The 18226-nt window shown below is 48.0% G+C and overlaps 1 protein-coding gene and 1 long non-coding RNA gene across 7 annotated transcripts in view; one reads left to right on the top strand and one right to left on the bottom strand.

Annotated features, from left to right (window-relative positions):
• Positions 1-3545: 3545 nt before the first annotated feature.
• Positions 3546-13010, bottom strand: LOC117028479 (uncharacterized). The gene is made up of 3 exons (XR_004424127.1): positions 12653-13010; positions 8808-8874; positions 3546-3626 (listed from the first exon to the last, which is right to left on the bottom strand). It is a non-coding gene; the product is annotated as an uncharacterized LOC117028479 (long non-coding RNA).
• A 105-nt stretch (positions 13011-13115) lies between these two features.
• The window catches only part of GALNT6 (polypeptide N-acetylgalactosaminyltransferase 6), a 29476-nt gene continuing 24365 nt past the window's right edge, over positions 13116-18226 (top strand). Inside the window, exons 1-2 of one of the 6 annotated variants that reach the window (XM_033117104.1) lie at positions 16930-16956; positions 17565-17676. The gene's annotated coding sequence lies outside the window, so the exon portion shown is untranslated. Of the gene's footprint in view, positions 13187-16898; positions 16957-17564; positions 17677-18226 lie in introns of those variants that run through there. The other 5 variants (XM_033117107.1, XM_033117105.1, XM_033117103.1 and 2 more) reach the window with 5 other exon arrangements.

Raw genomic sequence — 18226 nt, 5'->3', positions numbered from 1 at the left:
TAAGAGAATCAACTGAAAACTACTGCAAACAATAGGACGATTCAGAAAACTGGCTGGGCACAAGATTATTGTGCAAAAATTAATAACTTTCCTCTAACACAAAGCACAAGCGACTAGGCAATAGAAAGAGAGAAAAGATTCCTGTTACAGTAATAAAGAAATAAAAGATCAAACAAGTAAGGAACAAGAACTACATGAAAAAAGTCAGTACTACTTACTGAGTGGCACTAAAGAAGTCTTGAGTAAATCAAAAGGCACCCCCTGCGTCTGGTAGGAAAAACTCAATCTCTTTAAAGCTGTTAATTCTCCTTTCACTTATCTATAAATTGCAGGACATCAGAATTAAACCACCAACGGGTTTTTTGGGTTTTTTTAAGAGCAAGCAAAACTATCCAGGAAAACTCTGAAAAAAACAAAACAGAACAAAACCAGGTAGCTGGTCAGATCCCTTCCTCACTCCTCACCTGTTCTGGAAGGAAAATGCTCAAGAGGGAGCATTACACTGGGCGCCTCCTTCCTTGAAGAACAACCAGGAAAGGGCCCCAGAAGGGCTCCCCTGACAGGGACTCACATCCGCCCGCTCCCTCCACACCCACCATCGCTGTGGTGTGGCACAGACCCAGCTCCCTGTAACCCACACCTTCTTACGTCCACAATCCTGGAAGCCTTGGGTCTTTGAGCCGAGAGATGTAAACACCATGTTCCTGAACTGTCACCCCCGAGCAGCACTTCAGGGCGCTGGGAGTTCCGGTCCTTGCCATCAGTTCTGCCACATGTCTGAGAGATGTTTTTATGGGGTAAATAGTGTCTGTCTCACCCCTCCAAAAAAAAAAAAAAAAAGATAGTTGAAGTCTTGACCCCCAGTACCTTAGAATGTGGCTTTATTTGAAAATAGGGTCATTGCAGGTGTAATCAGTTAAAATGAAGTCCTACAGAAGTAGAGTGGGCCCTTCATCCAGTATGATTGGTGTCCTTATAACGAAATGGCCATGTGAAGACAGGGTTGGAGAGATACGTCTACAGTCCAAGGAATGACAAAGATGGCTGGAAGAGGCAAGGAGGAGTTCTTCTGTAGGTTTTAGACAACAGAATGGCCCTGCAGATTTGTCCAGAACTGTGAGACAATAAATGTCTGTTTTAAGCCATCCAGTGTGTGGTACTTTTTCATAGCAGCCCTAGGAAATTAATACAGATATCTATAGTCAGAATCTGTGCATTCCCCATCTCTAGGGCAGGCAGCTGAGCATCTGGTAGAAGTTGCCTGGTTTAAAAAAAAAAAAAGAGTCTTCAACAGGAAATTCTGACCAGTCCAGCTAGGAGCACAAGGATCCCATGTTTGAGAGACACACACTCAGGGCAAGACAAGGTTTCCACATGCCTCCCTAACTTTGCCCAGCTGGCACGCTGACGCCTCTCTGACCTGGGCTGGCTCTTCCTCCTTAACTACGGCCCCTGCTGCAAGGACCAAGCTGGCTCTGTTGCTACACAACACTGATAACCCAGGGATCCTGGGGTGAGAATGGAGCCTCAGAGCGCCCCAGACTGGACTTTTGGGTCTGATATTGCTGTGGGGCATGGGGACCAGCTGAGGCCTGTCATTTGTGCTCTAAATTGTGGTGGCCACCGAGGTCACATGAGTGCCCTTCTACCTGTGTCTCTCCCACATACCCACCTGGCAAACTTCTATTCGTTCTTCACAAAGCAGGTCATGTCACCTCTTCCTCCAGCGGGTAAGCTAATCACTCCCTCCTTTGTGTCATCCCTGGGCCTTCCACATATGAGGTCTGACAATTAAGTTCGTGAACTTGTAATGATGTTGCTAACTTTTTTTTTATATCAGAGGGATTATTCATTATGAATTTGTACCAACTGGAAAAACAGTTAACCAAGTTCACTATTTGGAAGAGCTGAAAAGGCTGCGTGAAAAAGTTAGACGACCTGAACTTTTCGCCAACAATTCATGGCTCTTGCATCACGACAATGCACCAGCTCACACGGCACTGTCTGCGAGGGAGTTTTTAGCCAGTAAACAAATAAGTATTGGAACACCCTCCCTACTCACCTGATCTGGCCCCCAATGACTTCTTTCTTTACCTGAAGATAAAGGAAATATTGAAAGGAAGACATTTGGATGACATTCAGGACATCAAGGGTAATATGATGACAACTCTGATGGCCATTTCAGAAAGAGTTCCAAAATTGCTTTGAAAGGTGGACTGGGCGCTGGTGTCAGTGCATAGCTTCCCAAGGGGAGTGCTTCGAAGTTGACCGTAGTGATATTCGGCAATGAGGTATGTAGCACTTTGTCTAGGACGAGTTTGCAAACTTAATTGTCTGACCTCGTACGTATGTTCCTCTGTTACAGCTCCTACCACATTCTAGAGGAATGGTTCAGTAGACTGGGAGCTCCTTACAAATAGGGACTTATGTCTTTCATCTCTGACTCCCTGGTGCCTAGCCCTGTACTCTAGACCAATAATGGTCTGTGGCTTGCGTGGTGCTTTCATACGCACTGACCTTTCCAACTGTGGATCGCATTTTAGAATGTTCTTCCTTATGCCAGGACAAAATCTCTCCTGGGATAATTTTATTTGCAGATGGTGATCTCCCTCATTAAACAAAGCGTTTCCTTAAAGAAAAATGCTAGTTCTTTGCCCTCCTCCGGTCCTAACCCCATTTACACAGTAGTTGCCCTCAGTAAATGCAACTTCAGCTGCTGCCACCCACCACACTTCCTACTTTCCAGGAAGCATCTGATAACCCCATTATGCCTCTTTGGTGCTTTCTATCCCCTCTAACTCCTGGGAATCAGGCAGTCCAATTTGTTTAATGCCATGTGATCTGCTGCACTCACACCATATTTTATGGTCTTAATTTAATTTATTATAGACCTCGTGACATGCCTGTTTTTGAGAAAAACAGACCACCTCTTACATTAGTTATTTGGCCATCAGCCCTCTCCTAGTTGACAACGGCAAGAACTTTTTACATCTCTTTTCTAGTAACAGATAATAGTTCCTCCTGGAATAAGAATCAAAAACCTTAATAATGTTCATAGCCTTTGACCCAGCAAGTTCTACTCCAAGAAGTTTACCCTAGGAAAATGGGGGAGGGGGCAGGGCGGGTTTACAGCAGCATCATTTATATGGAACAGGGGAGACCTCACTAGGGAATTTGGTGTAATCTCTCCAAAGCAAACGCAAGGGATATGGTTGGCTATAGAATATCAACAGGCCTGATTATAATGAGGTGGAGAAATGAAGATCTCCCAGGCTCACTCAGCACTAATAGGAGGTGAGGTACAGTGTGCCCTGGGTGGGCCTGGAGATAGACCAGGCACTGGACCAGCCTCTTGCCCCTCTAGTCTTGGGGTCACCTCCTCTCCCACGGGGAAGTCCTTCAATTCCCCTGGTCTCCCATGTATCTCCCATGTATCTCCCAGAACTGGTTCAAAGGCATCTGACAGGACAAAACCTAGAAGAATGGGTGGTCCACGTTTCCCAATCTAATATGTCCCCACCTTCCCACGGTGAGTCACCACTCAACTCTTTCTCGGGTCTTTGGTGAGTCAGAAGCATCGTTTCCTGTTACTCTTGGGAGTTTCTCTCTGCTTCCTTCTGCTGGGCCTAGGATTAAGTGAACATGGACAGCTGTTTCACCAACTGCCCTATAGCAGTAAGTTAATTCAGTACATCGGATTATTTATTGGTCAGATTTTGGGGGTTGCAAGTAACAAAACCACACTCAAACAAATTTCAACCAAAACAAGAAGGATGGATGGCAGGAAGGAAGGGAGGGAAGGGAAGAGAAGGGAAGGGAAGGGAAGGGAAGGGAAGGGAAGGGAAGGGAAAGGAAGGGAAGGGAAGGAAATGGGGAAAGGGAGACATATAGGAATAAATGATTTCACATACAGCAGGACCCAGGAATCCAAAATATATCATTAGGGTTCTCTCACTCTTTATCTTTATTCTCTGCTTTCTCAGTGTTGGCTTCATGCTCAGGTTCATTCTCCTTTCTCACGTGACAGCACAGATGGCCACTAGCTGCTCTAAACTTCTAGCACCTCCCCAGCTAATTATTTCATCAATGGTCATGTAGGGTGAGGGATAGGAAGCGTGGGGCAGGGGAAGGGTTCTCTTTTTGGCTAGGTCCAAGGAATCTCTCAGAGATGGCTCTCAGTAGCCTGGCTTAGGTAATGTGTCTAACCCTGAATCAATCATGGTGGCCAAAGGATACATGCACACAGATACCATATGCCCCGTTTGTGCTGGGGAGGGATGTGGGCTTCATCTGAATCTCATGGACTAATACTCGAAGGGAGGTAGTTCCCTGAAGATAAGCTAGACAAAGAAGAAAGCAGGTCCTTTCCGCTTCACCAGCCCTGTCCCAGCCTCTGTCTATCCTTATACATAGTCAAGCTCCTGCATTTAGTCAGGAGTCACCTTCCACAGATGGACAATTTTATGTTCAGCAGGCAGCCCGGGGTTCCAAAGCAGTCATCAGCCTGCTTCATGTAGCTCCTGATATCAGATTGGGGTCTACTTTTACAGCAAACAGCCAACAGTGGCTAAGCGGTACGATCCCTAGAGTTTGTCTCTAAGTCTCGTTTTCCCCTGAGTGAAGCCCACTTCCCTTGCTTACCCTAAGGCAGGGATCACTGAGGCAGGCCCTGGACAAATTTGAGACCTCCAAAGCCCTGTAGCATGCCCCCACAGGTGGTTGTGCAGCTTGCATCCAGACAGGTCTGTATCTGCCCAGAGGAAGGAGACCTTCTAACAATTCGGAGGGCTCCTTACGGGCTAATAACTGCCTGCCTGCAGCCCAGGTACAGACAGGGGAGATTGCCCCAAGGTGGGCACAGGAACAACTTTGAGGCTTGCGCTTTAGACCTGCATTACATGGCTTGAGTAACAGAATCGTTGTGTTTTTGTTGTTTCTGGTGGTGGGGAGTATAAAGGCACCAAGTCTGAGGTTCTGCACTCCTCCAGTGTAATGGATGTCTTCCTCCCACTGGACAACACCACCACACTCTGGGGGTGCATCTCTGTGAAACGATACAAGAGGCCATGGGGAAGGGCACCACTGACTGGATGTACCCTTGTCTCATTTCTAGTCTTTGCACTGCTTTCTGTTGCTTTGGGAGTAAACCGAAATGAAAGAACTTTGAGCAGGATCCAAGCGGTCCTTCTTGGCCACCTTCCAACCCAGACCAAACTTTAGGGATTAGCCAAGCTCACCAACGAGCTGTGAGGCTCCCGCTCAAGATCTGAAAACAAGTGAAGCTCTCGGGTAGTTACAGGCACATACTAAGGAAGCCACGTGCTGGCTCCATGGACCCTTGTCTTCAGGCCTGTGTGGCCCCAACATGTTTAGTAGAGTTCCACGGCTCTCCTTGGTGGCCGAAAAGAGTGGCCCTGGGTGCCTGTGCTGTCGCTGCTGTTATTGTTGTTGAACATGGAACGTGGTGTTCTGAGCACATTACAAGTGATTTGCATACATTGTCTCATCTAAATGTCACAACACACTCATCTCAATATCCTCTTTTTAAAAAGAGAAGATGGAGGTTAAACAACTTGCCGATGACTACAGAAGTGCCAGCTGTCACCTGTGAGTCACTCCTTTGATTGGACGGAGTCCTATCAGGGCCTCCCAGCCCCATACGCTGAGATGTGCCTCTCCTATAGCACCTGACCATGGATAACCCTGTGAAGAATGGGTGATGTGACCTGGCACCTCCAGAAACTTCCCTGTGCTCCAACTCTGGTTCCAAAGGCAAGAAGTGCATGAGTCCCAGCTCCAAGACTTCACTCCTTTGCAAGGTGTCAGAGAAGCCACTCACATGGCAGCTTCAGACATGGCTGACTCAGTTCGTGGAGTTAAAAGATTAGATTCACATGGGCAGTCAGGTTCTCTGGCTCCCCAGGCAGGATCGTTTCCACTGTCCCATTCCAGGTTCTGTAGAAGATTCTAGTTTGGGTAGGCTCAAAGCAAAACCTTAATGTCCTTGGAGGAAGTCTGGGTTCCTTTGGGCTAATGCCCCCCTTTTCCCCCTTTTTTCTCTCCCTTGGCTCCAGAACAGCCCACTGAGTTACCTCACATAACAGGATGGGGTGGATCCCAAGAGCAGTATAAGCTCCAGCTCAGCAGTGTCAACAGGGGCCCATCCCTCTGTGGGGATTTGTCCTCACATAGGCTTCTAAGGGACTGTCTTATTCTTATATTTGTTTGTTGTTTGTTTGTTTTTCAAAGCAATCAAAGCTTTCCTAGTGGCCCCCAGCAGACACCCTGCTTTGCCCTTCATTGGCAAGGAGAAAGGGATCACCATATTGAGCTTAGACTATCAGCCAAGGGACCAATAAATGCCAAAAGGCCAAATACTCTGACTACTATAAGCTTCAAATTCAGCACCTGTGGGTTTGTCAGGGTAGCAAATGCCAGGACACCATAATACACTGCAGAGCTCACCAAGGCCTGCAAGTCCATCTCCAGCTCCCCACAGGGGTCTTCTCTTTCTATTCTTGAAGCATCCTTGTTTTGTACCTAGTTTTCCTCTCCAGAGGCAGCCATTGTTACTACTCAGGTATCGTGCTGATTTTTAGTAAGTACCTTAAATAGTAACTTTTTTCATGATATTGTCAGAAACAGTTAAATTACGTTAAAAGCAGTCAACTTACTGAGCTCTCTTTGTGGCTCTGATAGATTTCCAATTGATTCTCTTGGGTTTTCTAAGTGTCTGCTGAGACATATCAGCAGCATATGATTTTGGCAAAGTGAAAACAGTTTTGGAGTGAGACCTGGGTGGAATCCTGGCTCTTCCAGGATGCTGTCTGGTCTTAAACCCAGCCTTTATCAACTGTTGGCATTCTCCAAAGACAGCATGGAGGTACCAAATGGCCCTTCCCCCCAGGTGTGGTGGGTAGGATGGGCAGAGGCCACACAGAGCCAAGTATTGTCCCTCTGCTCTCCCCTGGGTTTGTTCCACCTGGATCTGTGGCTAAATCCAGAGTGCCTTGATCTCAGGGACTCCTAAATACCCAGAGATCAGGAGGAGAGACTAGAAAGGAAGCCCTCAACTAAAATAATCTTTTCTTTCTCAGTGAATGGAATGTGGCTTATGTTTTCTGAGAGCATATTAGATTTTATTGTTTGAAATTGGGCTTTCCAGAAAGTCTTTGAGCAGCTACTGATGATCAGTGAGGCTCTATAAGCCCCACTGTGGCAGTGTCTAAATACCAGGCACAGTGGGGAGGTACAGTATGTAGGTTAGCTCAGAGTTGGGGCCCACTGCCAGACAGCGAGTGGGTGGTATTTGGTGAGGAGTGGTGCTAAGAAAAACCTATGGTTAGTGAGGGGGAAACCCCCAAATTCTTACTTGTCCATGGAATTTTATCAATTTGAAGGGATGGCCCTGAGCATTTGATCCCTTTAGCTACTCCATGAAAAAGGTGATTGGGGATGTGAACTACCTAGTTTGTTTACATGACATAATTGTTTTCAGCAAGACCTTAGAGGAGCATAAATGGACTCCTTCATATCTCATACTTGCAGGAGAACACAGACCAATTGGTACCTGAATATACACACGTTCTACCAGATTACAGTAGGATGTGACAGGCATATATTGTCACAACGAAGGATGAGCTCTAACTTTGAAAAGACATTGGTTCTGCATATTAATTATCAAGACTTAAAATATCCTGGGGGTTCAACTGTTAAAAGAGTCCATAGCCCCAGTTTGCCAATCTCACATGTTTCCCAAGAGAGGAAAAATTATTCATTGTGTGACATTAGGAGGCTTGTCATATTTTTTAAAATGGATCAAGAGTCTCCTGGAATAGATAATATTTTCTACATAGCAACCAAAATATAAAATACTGAGTCATTTTAACAAGAACTTGGCAGATCGGGGAGGGAAAACACCAGAAAACTTTTCTGAGGATTATAAAATAAGGACTTGAATGAATGAAGGGACTCGCCGAAAGGAGTGGCAAAGAGCTCCGATCCTGGGGTCACAGGGACCTGCTGTGCCTAGAAACCACTCACTTGTAAAAACAGGGATACCCGTAGTGCCTGCTTCCTAGTCCTTCCTCGAGAAGGGGTATTGTTTCCTGTGATGCTGGAAAGGGTTTCACTAAGGATAAAGATGCCAGCACTTTCTGCAACAAATGGGGCAGAGGCCAGGACAAGCTGGGACTAAAGCTGTGACAAGCTGTATTTTCTAGGAGAATCTCTGCTAAGAGTTCTTGCCCAATGTCCACCGTCTTATCTCACATATGGTCACTGTATTAGTCACGGTTCTCAAGAGAAACAGAACAAGATACACATAGATAGGTTTCTTTTAAAGAGTTGACTCATATGACTGCAGGGGCTGGTAAGTCTGAGATTTGGGTCAGGCCAGTCGGCTAGAAATTCGGACATGGTTTCTAGGTTGCAGTCTTGAGGCAGAACTTGATTCTTCTCCTGGAAACCTCAGGCTTTGCCCTTACGGCCTGCAACTGATTGGATGAAACCCACTTGGACTATGGAGGGTAACCTGCTTTGCTTCAATTCAACTGACTAGCTGGTCATGACATCCACCAACACCTTTGCAGCAACCTCTAGACTAGTGTTTGACCAGACAACTGGGCACCATAGCCTAGTTAAGCTGACACATAAAATTAACCAACACAGCCACCTCCTAACTACCGGGGGCTTCCTGGACACAGCACTCAAATTGTACTTCCTTTCCTTATTCACCTCCAGGGGCGTAGTTAATATTATTACCCACCCCTCCAACTCTTCTAACCCTTCTCCCTTTCTCTTATTACCCTCTCCATTCTCTCCAGGTTCTTTGTCCAGACCCCAATCCAGTGCAATGCTGAGCCATATTGGAATCTGAGGAGAAAAGAAATTGGCTTTAATGCAAGCAAACTCATCAATGATACTTTCAAAATCTAATTCCTTGCTCATTTCATTTTCAGTTCAGAAACTGCCATGTTTGAAAATTTCTCTCGACGAAGCAACGATCTTAAATAAACTTTAACTTAAGCTGAAGTAAAATCATAGTAAATTGTTTGGGTATAAATATTTAAACTTAAATTAATGTTGTGAACTGTAATACACTTACTTTTCAATTTTTCAGTATTTTTCAACTACTTTAATGTACTAGAAAAAAAATAACCATTTAAAAACTATAGGGGCAGCCAGATGGCTCAGTTGGTTAGAGCGCGAGCTCTTAACAACAAGGTTGCCGGTTCGATTCCCACATGGGCCAGGGAGTTGCGCTCTCTACAACTAGATTGAAGGACAATGACTGACGGATCCTGGAAAAACACACTGTTCTCCAATTTAAAAAAAATTTTTTTTTTTAAATACAGGGAAACATGAATATGGGGGACACATTTTTTCTTTTGCCTTAGGCTCCAATATGGCTCAGTAGAGCACTCTTCTTTAAATTGTTGATATTTTGTTCATCACAGATTTTTTTGCATTCATTTTGATTTCTTAAAATATTATATTATTACTGATTGTTGAATTTTTGTTGCCACTTTCAATTCTGCACCCAAGGCAAATGTCTCACTCACCCTAGTCCTGGCTCTGCCACACTCCTAATCCTTTTTACATTCATCAACTTCCTTTCCTAGACTATGGGTGCCCTGAGGAGAAAGACACGGCTTATTTACCTTTGTAGCTCTGTGTCCTACCCAATACCTAGCACAGAGGCTACCCATGGTGGGCTTCAACATTGTTTTGTCGAAGGGAGGAAGGAAAGAAGGAAAATAGCTAAGGATAATGGCTAACATTCTAATGTTTTCTGAGTGCATGTTGTGAACCAGGTAATGGGTTAAACATTTTACTTATTTAATGTAATAACTCAATAATAAAAATAAAATTATACCCATTTTACAGATGAAGACATTGAGGCACACAGAGGTGAGTGAATTGCAAAGCATGAGTGATTATGGCAGAACTTGGAACAGCTCTGCTTAGGTTCCTAAAACATTTCTTGCTTTGACTTCTCTCTTCTGGCCATGGAAATGAAATGAGAACGAGGAAGGGGGAACACAGGGAGAAAAGAGATGAAGAAATAGATGGAGTAGAAGAACTGAACTATGACACTTCCACCTCCGTTATCTGCTTGAGTTTTCCAACAACCCTAGGCATCATTAACTCCACTTTACAGATAAGAAATTGAGATGTAAGAAAGTGAAAGGGACATGTCAGGTTCCTTCTGTGGTTAGGCATGGGGGGGCGGGTACACTGCTAGGTAGAATGGGCAGGTTGTCAGCAGACCAGCTGCCCTTCCAGGCAACCTCAAGGCAGCTTCCTCTGCAAACTTTCCTTGCTAAGTGCAGCCAGCACCTCCTCCTGATAGACAAATCTCCTTCATTCTGCCGCACCCAGAGGTGGGCGTTCCCTCACCAGGGACTGCATGTGGAAGGAAGAGACTTGATAAGGGCCAAAGCTGATGTCATTAGCCTCACAAAGCTGCTCCTGTGTCACTTCCTTCCACTGATCTACTCCCCACCGCATTTCCTGCTTTATGATGGCGAAGACCCACTTAAAGCACACGGATGTGAAAAGTGAAACTCAGAATACCCAAAAGCAAATCTGAAATGGCCAAGCAACAAAAATAAGGTTGTGAGGGGGAAGAAAAAATGAAATTCACAGAACTTCCTGAGGGCGGAACAGGGAATTCAGGCATGTCCTGCTTAATGACGGGAAGTTTCGGTCATGAATATGCATAGATGATTTCTGGAGAGAAGAGCAGAAGCTCTAAGGAAGAAGGAAATGTATCTTTCATTGTATACTTTCTTATAGTGCTTGATTTTTTTTAACCATGTGCCTATATAACTTTTTCAATTAAAGAAAACCATTTTTTAAAGCGGCCTGGCATCAGTGGCAGGCTGCAGTCAGTCACCACTCACTCTGCCGGGGTGCATCTCCAGGGCCGGGTGCAGAGGGCAGGAAGCTCAAACAGCCCTGCCTCCTATTAGAGAACTGCTCAGGGCACGACACATTAGCGGGGTGGGTCCCACATCCTGCAAACTACAACGTGCCTTCAAATCAGACACTTAATGATTCTGAGGACTCAAAGTCACGTTTATAGTCAGCGTCAGCTGAACTAAAACTGGATGAGTCATTTGCTTCTGGAAAGTGGAGCACCCAACACAGACTGATGCTACTTCCTTGAGAAACTGGATACCACTGTCTCAAGAACTCCAGGATGGGGTTAGGGCTTATGCCTCTGTCCTGGGGAAGAACAGAGGCCGTGAGTGTAGCCTAGCCTATCACCCTCAGGTCAGGTTGGGTCCTGACGGTCACGACCAACCCCTGGGGGTCACAGAGCAGAGTTAAAGGTAGAGCAAAGACCGTAGGGTCAGACCTATACAGGAGTGTCCAGCCCGCAGAGAGAAATGAGAGGCAGTATCCCACAATCTTCAATAGATAATGCCCTTATTCTGAGAAAGATAGCTGTTCAATAAGGCAAGAGACGAGAATGGTGGCAGCTGGAGCAATGGGTTTTAAAATGAGCCCTGAGTGTCTGTAAAGGGGCTAAAATGGATGATCAAGGTAAACTCTGTAGAAAGTCTCTTTTTTAGGACTTTAAACCCCATAAAGTCTCTAGTGTGAAAGTAAGGGAGTTGGGGGATTAGGGGTTACTTAGCTACTTGGAATGAGGGGAGATCAGAGACCATGCCAAGAGTGGGTGGACGCTTCCCTTTCTACTCCTTTGGAAATGTCCCTCTTGCAGCATCCTTCTGATCTAGTAGAGCTCGGCAAGATCTTCTCCATGCTCCACTGGCCTTGTCTCTCCAGCTTCCATCACTGGAAAACCTCTGGCCTCCTGCTGAATAGCTCAATCCTACCATGGGGTCCCAGATTAGAAAACAAGATTACTTCTCTTCACCCAACTGTTAATCCCCAAGTGGCTTCCCCTGCCTGTCCCAGTTCACGTCAGAACTGTCTTCTTCCTCAGATCTACCCACCCACCCCTCTGCTTCCAGGTCTTATGGACTTAGAAATACAAACTCGTTTAAATATCAAAACAAAAGAAAAACAGTATTAGTGGTCCGAGTTTCATAGAAAATTTCCAACGTATCAGCTATTCGCAGTCGACTGTGCTACTTCTCTATTACTGAGATAAGGACCCAAAGATTATGTCACAGAACCTTAGAGGTGGAGAGGACCGGGGAGCAGCCCGTGGCCTTGTGGGTATGATTCAAAGCATGGGTTTAGGAATTGCATTTAGCTGAATTCTAATACCAGCCCTGCCACTACTTGTTCAATGGTTCTCATAATTCAGCCTGCACCAGAATCACCCGGAGGGCTTTTTAAAAGCACAAATATCTGGGCCCCAACCCCAGAGCTTTGGATTGTTTAGGTCTGGGATGGGACCCAAGAATCTACATTTCTAACAAATTATTCAGCTACTGCTGATGCTGCTGGTCCAGGAATGAATGCACTTTGAGCATCACTCTAGCTGTATTATTGGCCGCCTCCCAAGTATATCAGGGATAATAATCGTAGGTTATTTGCTGGAGCTGGGGTTTACCTGACACCTGGCATTTGAAGCCCTTAACATTGTTCGTGGCACACAGTACCCACTCTTGCTGTTGGATGGAGGAAAGGAGTCATTTGCCCAAACCCACCCTGTCCATGAGAAGCAAACCTGGGACGGAGCTCTGAACTCCTCATTGCCCAGCCGCGTTTTTCTCCTCCAGCGCCGCTGCCTCCGGCTCTGAGCTCTCCAGCAGCGCGGCCACCGAAAGTGCGGCTCCCTACACAAGCTGCTCCCCGCCACTGGCAGCTCCGCTAATGCCTGTCGTCTTTGGGGTGGCTAGAGCTCTCCAATCTTTTTGGCCGCTGAGAACCTGGCGGTGGAGACTGCACCCCAGGGTGGGCTGAGATCTGGAGAAGCTGGGCTCCGAGCAGCGGCCGGCAGGCGTGGCGGAGGGGGCACATGGGGCGAGAGGCCACTACCCCGCCGCCAGCCTCCAGGCAGCCCTGCCCGCGGGCGTGGCGCGGCTCGCCGCGGAGCTCGGGGGCACTGCGGGTGGCCGCCTGCACCTGGCCCTGGGCGGGGTCGGTAGGACGCGCCCCAGTAGCCGTGCAGGCCCCGCCCCGGCCCCGCCCCCAGGACGTCCCGTCGGGAAACCTGCGGGCTGCTTAGCGGCGCTGCTGCGGCTCTGCCTTGGCGCGACAGGTAAGCGGCAGAAGCAGCCCGCGACCCTCACGGGCCCCCGCGACCCTCCCCCTGACTTGGAACCAGAACTCTCCCGCTTCTCGGGACTTCCCTCAGTCGAGCTCGCTTCTGCCAAGTCCTTGCTCTCGTCCTCCTCGCTTCCTCCTCTTCCTCCTCACCACTTCCTCCGATAGTGAAATGAAGCAGGTGGGCCAGACTGGTCCTAATCCGTTGTGGTGGCCTCTAGCTCCTCCCTCGGCCGGATCCCTGTCCACCTTTGCGCCTTCCCTAAAGGATGGATGAAAGAAAAGCTCAGACCTCTGGGACTTGGAGAGGTGGCGTGGGAGAGGGACAAGCCACAGCACTCCCTCTAGGGCTCTGCCCCCGCTTCGCTTCACCCACGCAGGATGCCGCATTCCTCGTGTGCCCGTCTGCCAGGTTGGGCCACCCCATGTGCCCCGCTACAGGAAATCTTTCAGAGAGGTGCCCTCCCGCCAGTGCCACGTTGCTCCTGAGCAGAAGGGGCAAGCCAAGAGAAGCCTCGTGGTGGGGGTGGGTTTCGGAGATGCTCTCTCCGGAGGTTTGGGCCTTTTGCAGGTGGGAGCTGTGTGGTCTTTGTAGGGAGGGAGCCTGATGGGTGTTCATGACTGTCACCAACTTCCCTGTTCCCCGTCACTCGTTCCAAGCCCCAGGCTAACCGAAAGGAGAAGCAGTTTACTCGTCCCCAGAGCCAGTCTTTCCCAGACCCTGACCTCTGTGTGTGTGTGTGTGGTGGGGGGAGGGGAGGGTCGGTTTGCCAGCAAAGCTTAGCCAACAACCCATGGCAACAGCCCCAAGAAGGTTTTGATTCTGTGCTCTCAGTGCACCCCAGGCCCGCAGAGGACACACCAGAGAACCTGGGACTCGGGCTCATTTTCCCAGAGGTGTGTGTACTGCCAAGGCCCCGTTCTCCTCGCTGACAGACGAGCTGTGTCCCTATGCATCACAGGAAGGGTAAAACAGGATCAGACAGGCATATCCATATGATGAATAGTACACACTAAGGTGAAAGCTTTGACATATACTTTGGTTCAGATTATCCAGCAGAAGCCAGTATCGTAGCAGGCCCTTCTCGAGCTCCTGTTCCTCAACAATGCCATTTACTGGAGGCATCCAACAGTAACCACAAGGAAACCCCTTTCAGGGGCACCAGGGCAGAAAAGAGGGCAGGACTGTCCAAGGGAAGAGGTGGTCTGGAGCTGGCGGAACCACTAAGGATCTGGGCGGCCCAGCATGGCCTCACCCTTGGTAATCACTGCCCACAGTTGGCAGGGCAGCTGACTCCCACCCACAGCAGCTTGCACGAACTCAGGCAGGAAAGGAGAGGGAGGCCCTGATGCATGTCAGATGCCCTCTGGGTCAGAGACATCTTAGCCCAAGTTCAGCTGGGAGAAACCTGGACAGGAGATGTGATCATGGGCTTGGTCCATGTACTGACTGCCTGGAACAGCAGTCAGGAGTAGGAGGGGCCGCTACCCCCATGCCAAAGGGCCTCTCAATGCTGGGAGGCAGTGAGTATAATGGAGGCTGGCCGCTGACTCAGCCCTGTTGCTAATTTAGCTGTCTAACCTTGGCCAAATCACATAAACACTCCCTGTGTGGGGAGCAAATGAGAAGGTGTATGTGAAAGGCTTTGGCAAAGCCCTGAGCACCAGCCAAATGCAAGACAACGTAGTGTCATGATGAAGACACTGGGCTTTGGAGAGACCTGGTCCTGAATGTAAATCCTGCTTCTGCGACTTCCTAGCTATGTGACCCTGGTCCAGTTACTTACCTTCCCTGTGCTTACGTTTCCTTCTGTGTAAAATGGGGAAGATTGCTGTTACTTGACTTGATATGGTAAGTAGTAATCAAAATGGTGGTGGTGGTGTCCTCAACCTCCTGTCTTCCACGGATGTGTTCCGACATCTCCAGCCCTGGAAATGAAGCTGAGGACCAGAGTGGGTGTCTGTGCGCCGGAGGGGCCAGTGACTGGCTGTGCCAAAGACTTGGGTGGACTCTGCTCTTCATACAGCCCTCTGCCCTCCTGGAAAAGCCAAAAATGTCCATTCTCGTTTGATGAGAATGAGAGTGAGGATTTGAATGAAAGAGAGGTCAAGTGCAGGGCAGTGACTGTCTCTGTTGAGCTCAATGCTGTAATTGTGCTGTGTAAAAGGCTTGCGTAGTGAACAAGGATGGGTTCAGTCTGGGGAGAAAAAGGACTGTTAGAAGACTTGTGTGGCACCTGAGAGCCTGTGGGGTCAGGTTCTTGTCCTATACTCTATGCAACCTGGTCCTGAGCCCTAGGTAGAGATTTGAAGGAAGGAGGAAACCTAATCCTCACCCTCAGCTCTGCATATAATAGAGAACAAAGAACGGACAGATGAGGGCAGTGGAATAGCATAACCAAATACCTCACGGCAGAGGGACACTACAGGGATTAGAAGGCCAGGTAGACGGGTAGGGGAAAGCATTCCCGTGGGAGAAGACTGGGGACCAGGATTTAAGGATTGGGAAGGAGAAAGAAAACAGGATCTAGGTGGCCTAGTGTCTAGACCTGTTCATTTTCCCTCCCCCGTAACATCTAGTGGGGAAGTCCCACATGGGGAAATGTGGAAACAAATACACGTGGATACTGAGGGCAGTAAAATGCACCTTATTCTAAGAAGCTTCTTGGAGGAGAGGAGTTTCAAGTTAAGAAACTGAAAGAGAAAAGAAACATGGCTTGCATCGCAAGAGTATAAAGGAAAGGCTTTGAGGAGGAAAAGAAAGCCAGTGAGGGTGAGTAGCAACCAGGAAGCAGACTGCCCAGGCCATGTTTCTGCTACAGTCAAATGGTGCTGGTGCTGGGCTAAAGAAAAATGGCTGTTCTGATTGTAAAAGGGAGAAGGAGGCCTGAAGCAAAGGAGGCTGGCAGGCAGCTTCTGCTTATCCTCCAGATGTTGGGCGATAAGGGAGGGCACTGTCTCAGATGACGGTTTTGAGTAGAGAGGGAGAAACGGATCCAGGAGGCAGAGAATGAATCAGCAGGACTTGAGAGTGGGTGTGGTGTGAACCTGACAGTGAGAAGGGATTCAAAACCACACCCAGGGGTGGGCAGGGGCAGGGGTTCTTGCAAGGATTTTGATACTATTGCAGCAATGGGGAAATTGGGAAGGCCAGCACAGACCCTAAGTTCAGAGTGTGGCAGGTTGAGTATCTGGGGGCCCTGAGTTCGGCCTACAGCCAGGAGCAGACTGGGGTGAGGAGAGAAAGAAAAACTTCAGTTCTGCCTTCTCTTGTCACTCTCACCCCAATCCCGAGACCAGCCCAAGCCTTTCAGAATACCCCTCCTCTTAACCCCCTCGTGTCCGGCCCCCCACCCCCAACGGATAGATGATAAGACTCAATTCAAGTTCCCTTTTTCTTTGCCTTCTCACAAACCCAGCCTGACTGGGTTTTAGGGAATCCCACCTCATCCCCACCTGGGTTCCCCCTTCATCCCTAGATTCCTAAGTCGCGAGGCTCAATTTGAGAAGAGTTGCATATCCCTGTCCTACCTGGCAGGGCCTGGAAGGAACTCCAGTAAAAACCTGTGAACTGTTGAACTTCCTTTGATTTTCAGGGACTTTTTTTTTTAAGACTTTATTTATTTTAAGTGTGTTTTTCCAGGACCCATCAGCTCCAAGTCAAGTAGTTGTTTCAATCTAGTTGTGGAGGGCGCAGCTCACAGTGGCCCATGTGGGGATCGAACCAGCAACCTTGTTAAGAGCACCGCACTCTAACCAACTGAGGTAACTGACCGACCCTTCAGGGACTTTTACAAATTTGGAATGAATCACCAAATATTTACTGAGTGCCTGCTATATGCCGCCCACTGTTCTAGGTATACAGCGTGAGCAAAGCTGGGTTGGTGTTTTTCAATTGACAATCTGTTTGGGTAACTTAAGTTTAAAATATTATGCAAATATAAAATGAACCTAGATATGCCGGGGAAAGAACTTGACAGACTAGCTACAGAAATAACTTTCAGTGCATCTTTCTGGAAAAATAAGCCACAGCACTGCAGCTTTAATCTTGGGGAAAGCTCAAGTGTCTTAAAGGTGTAATTATAGAGAAAAGTGAAAACCTCTCAGCATTCTGTAATCAGAAAGGTCAGAGTTGGGAGGAGGGGTTTAGAGGGGATCATTTGCTACTTTGTTCATAACATGAGAACAGAGGAAGTGAAATGAGTGCCCTATTTGATGGGGAGAAAGAAAGGGAGAATCATTTGGCCAAAACAGCTTCTTGGTCCCCTACCCCCACGAGTAGCTTGAAATTGACCTGTCCCTTCCCCAACATGATGTCCAGCTTCACACACCTGCGCCCTGGGTAAGAGTGGCGACAGTCATCTCTTTTCGAGTGGGGACAGTCATCTCTTTTGGAAGAAACCTGTAATTGAGCTTTAGTCTGACTAACTTGAGCAAACATCCCTGTGGCACGTTCTTACTTCCTGGCTGCCACGTCTCCCGGAGGTGAGTAACTCAGCTGATAAACAGAAAGAAACTTTGCTACAAAGAGGCCACCTGGCCAGCAAGGGTGTGTTCTGGGTGGCTGAACCTGGCTTTCACAAAAACTTTGTCCCGGACTTCCGGTTTCAGCATCTTGAAAGCATTTGTAGTCCTGAGTGGGGAGTGGGGGCAGGTGGGAGGGTGTCTAAGAGTGGAGTTGGGACAGTCAGGAAAACAGCCCTGCCCCAGGCTCAGGAGAGCCAAAACCAGTTCCCCACTCCCCCAGGGAACGTACAAGGGGTAGGTGCTAGTGTGGGAACAGAGCAGTGGCCTGGGAGTTGGGAGACCAGCATCTGCTCCTGTGTGACCACAGAGAAGTCATGTAAACACTCTGGCCTCACCTATAAAGTGAGGGTGTGGACCCCAGAAAGACCTAGTCACAGTGGCGTGTGTAACAACGGAGTATCGTGGAACTCAAATGCTTGTTGGAGTAAGTACGTCCAGAACATTTAGCGAAACCAGTGCTCCCCTTGTCTCTTGAACCCATCTTGCTTCGTCTCATTTAACGAGAGTT

Source organism: Rhinolophus ferrumequinum, chromosome 10 (genome assembly GCF_004115265.2).
Source record: "Rhinolophus ferrumequinum isolate MPI-CBG mRhiFer1 chromosome 10, mRhiFer1_v1.p, whole genome shotgun sequence".
Taxonomy (NCBI): Eukaryota; Metazoa; Chordata; class Mammalia; order Chiroptera; family Rhinolophidae; genus Rhinolophus; species Rhinolophus ferrumequinum.
The sequence above is the reverse complement of the archived record's forward strand: the minus strand, read 5'-3'. Positions and strand labels throughout refer to the sequence as shown.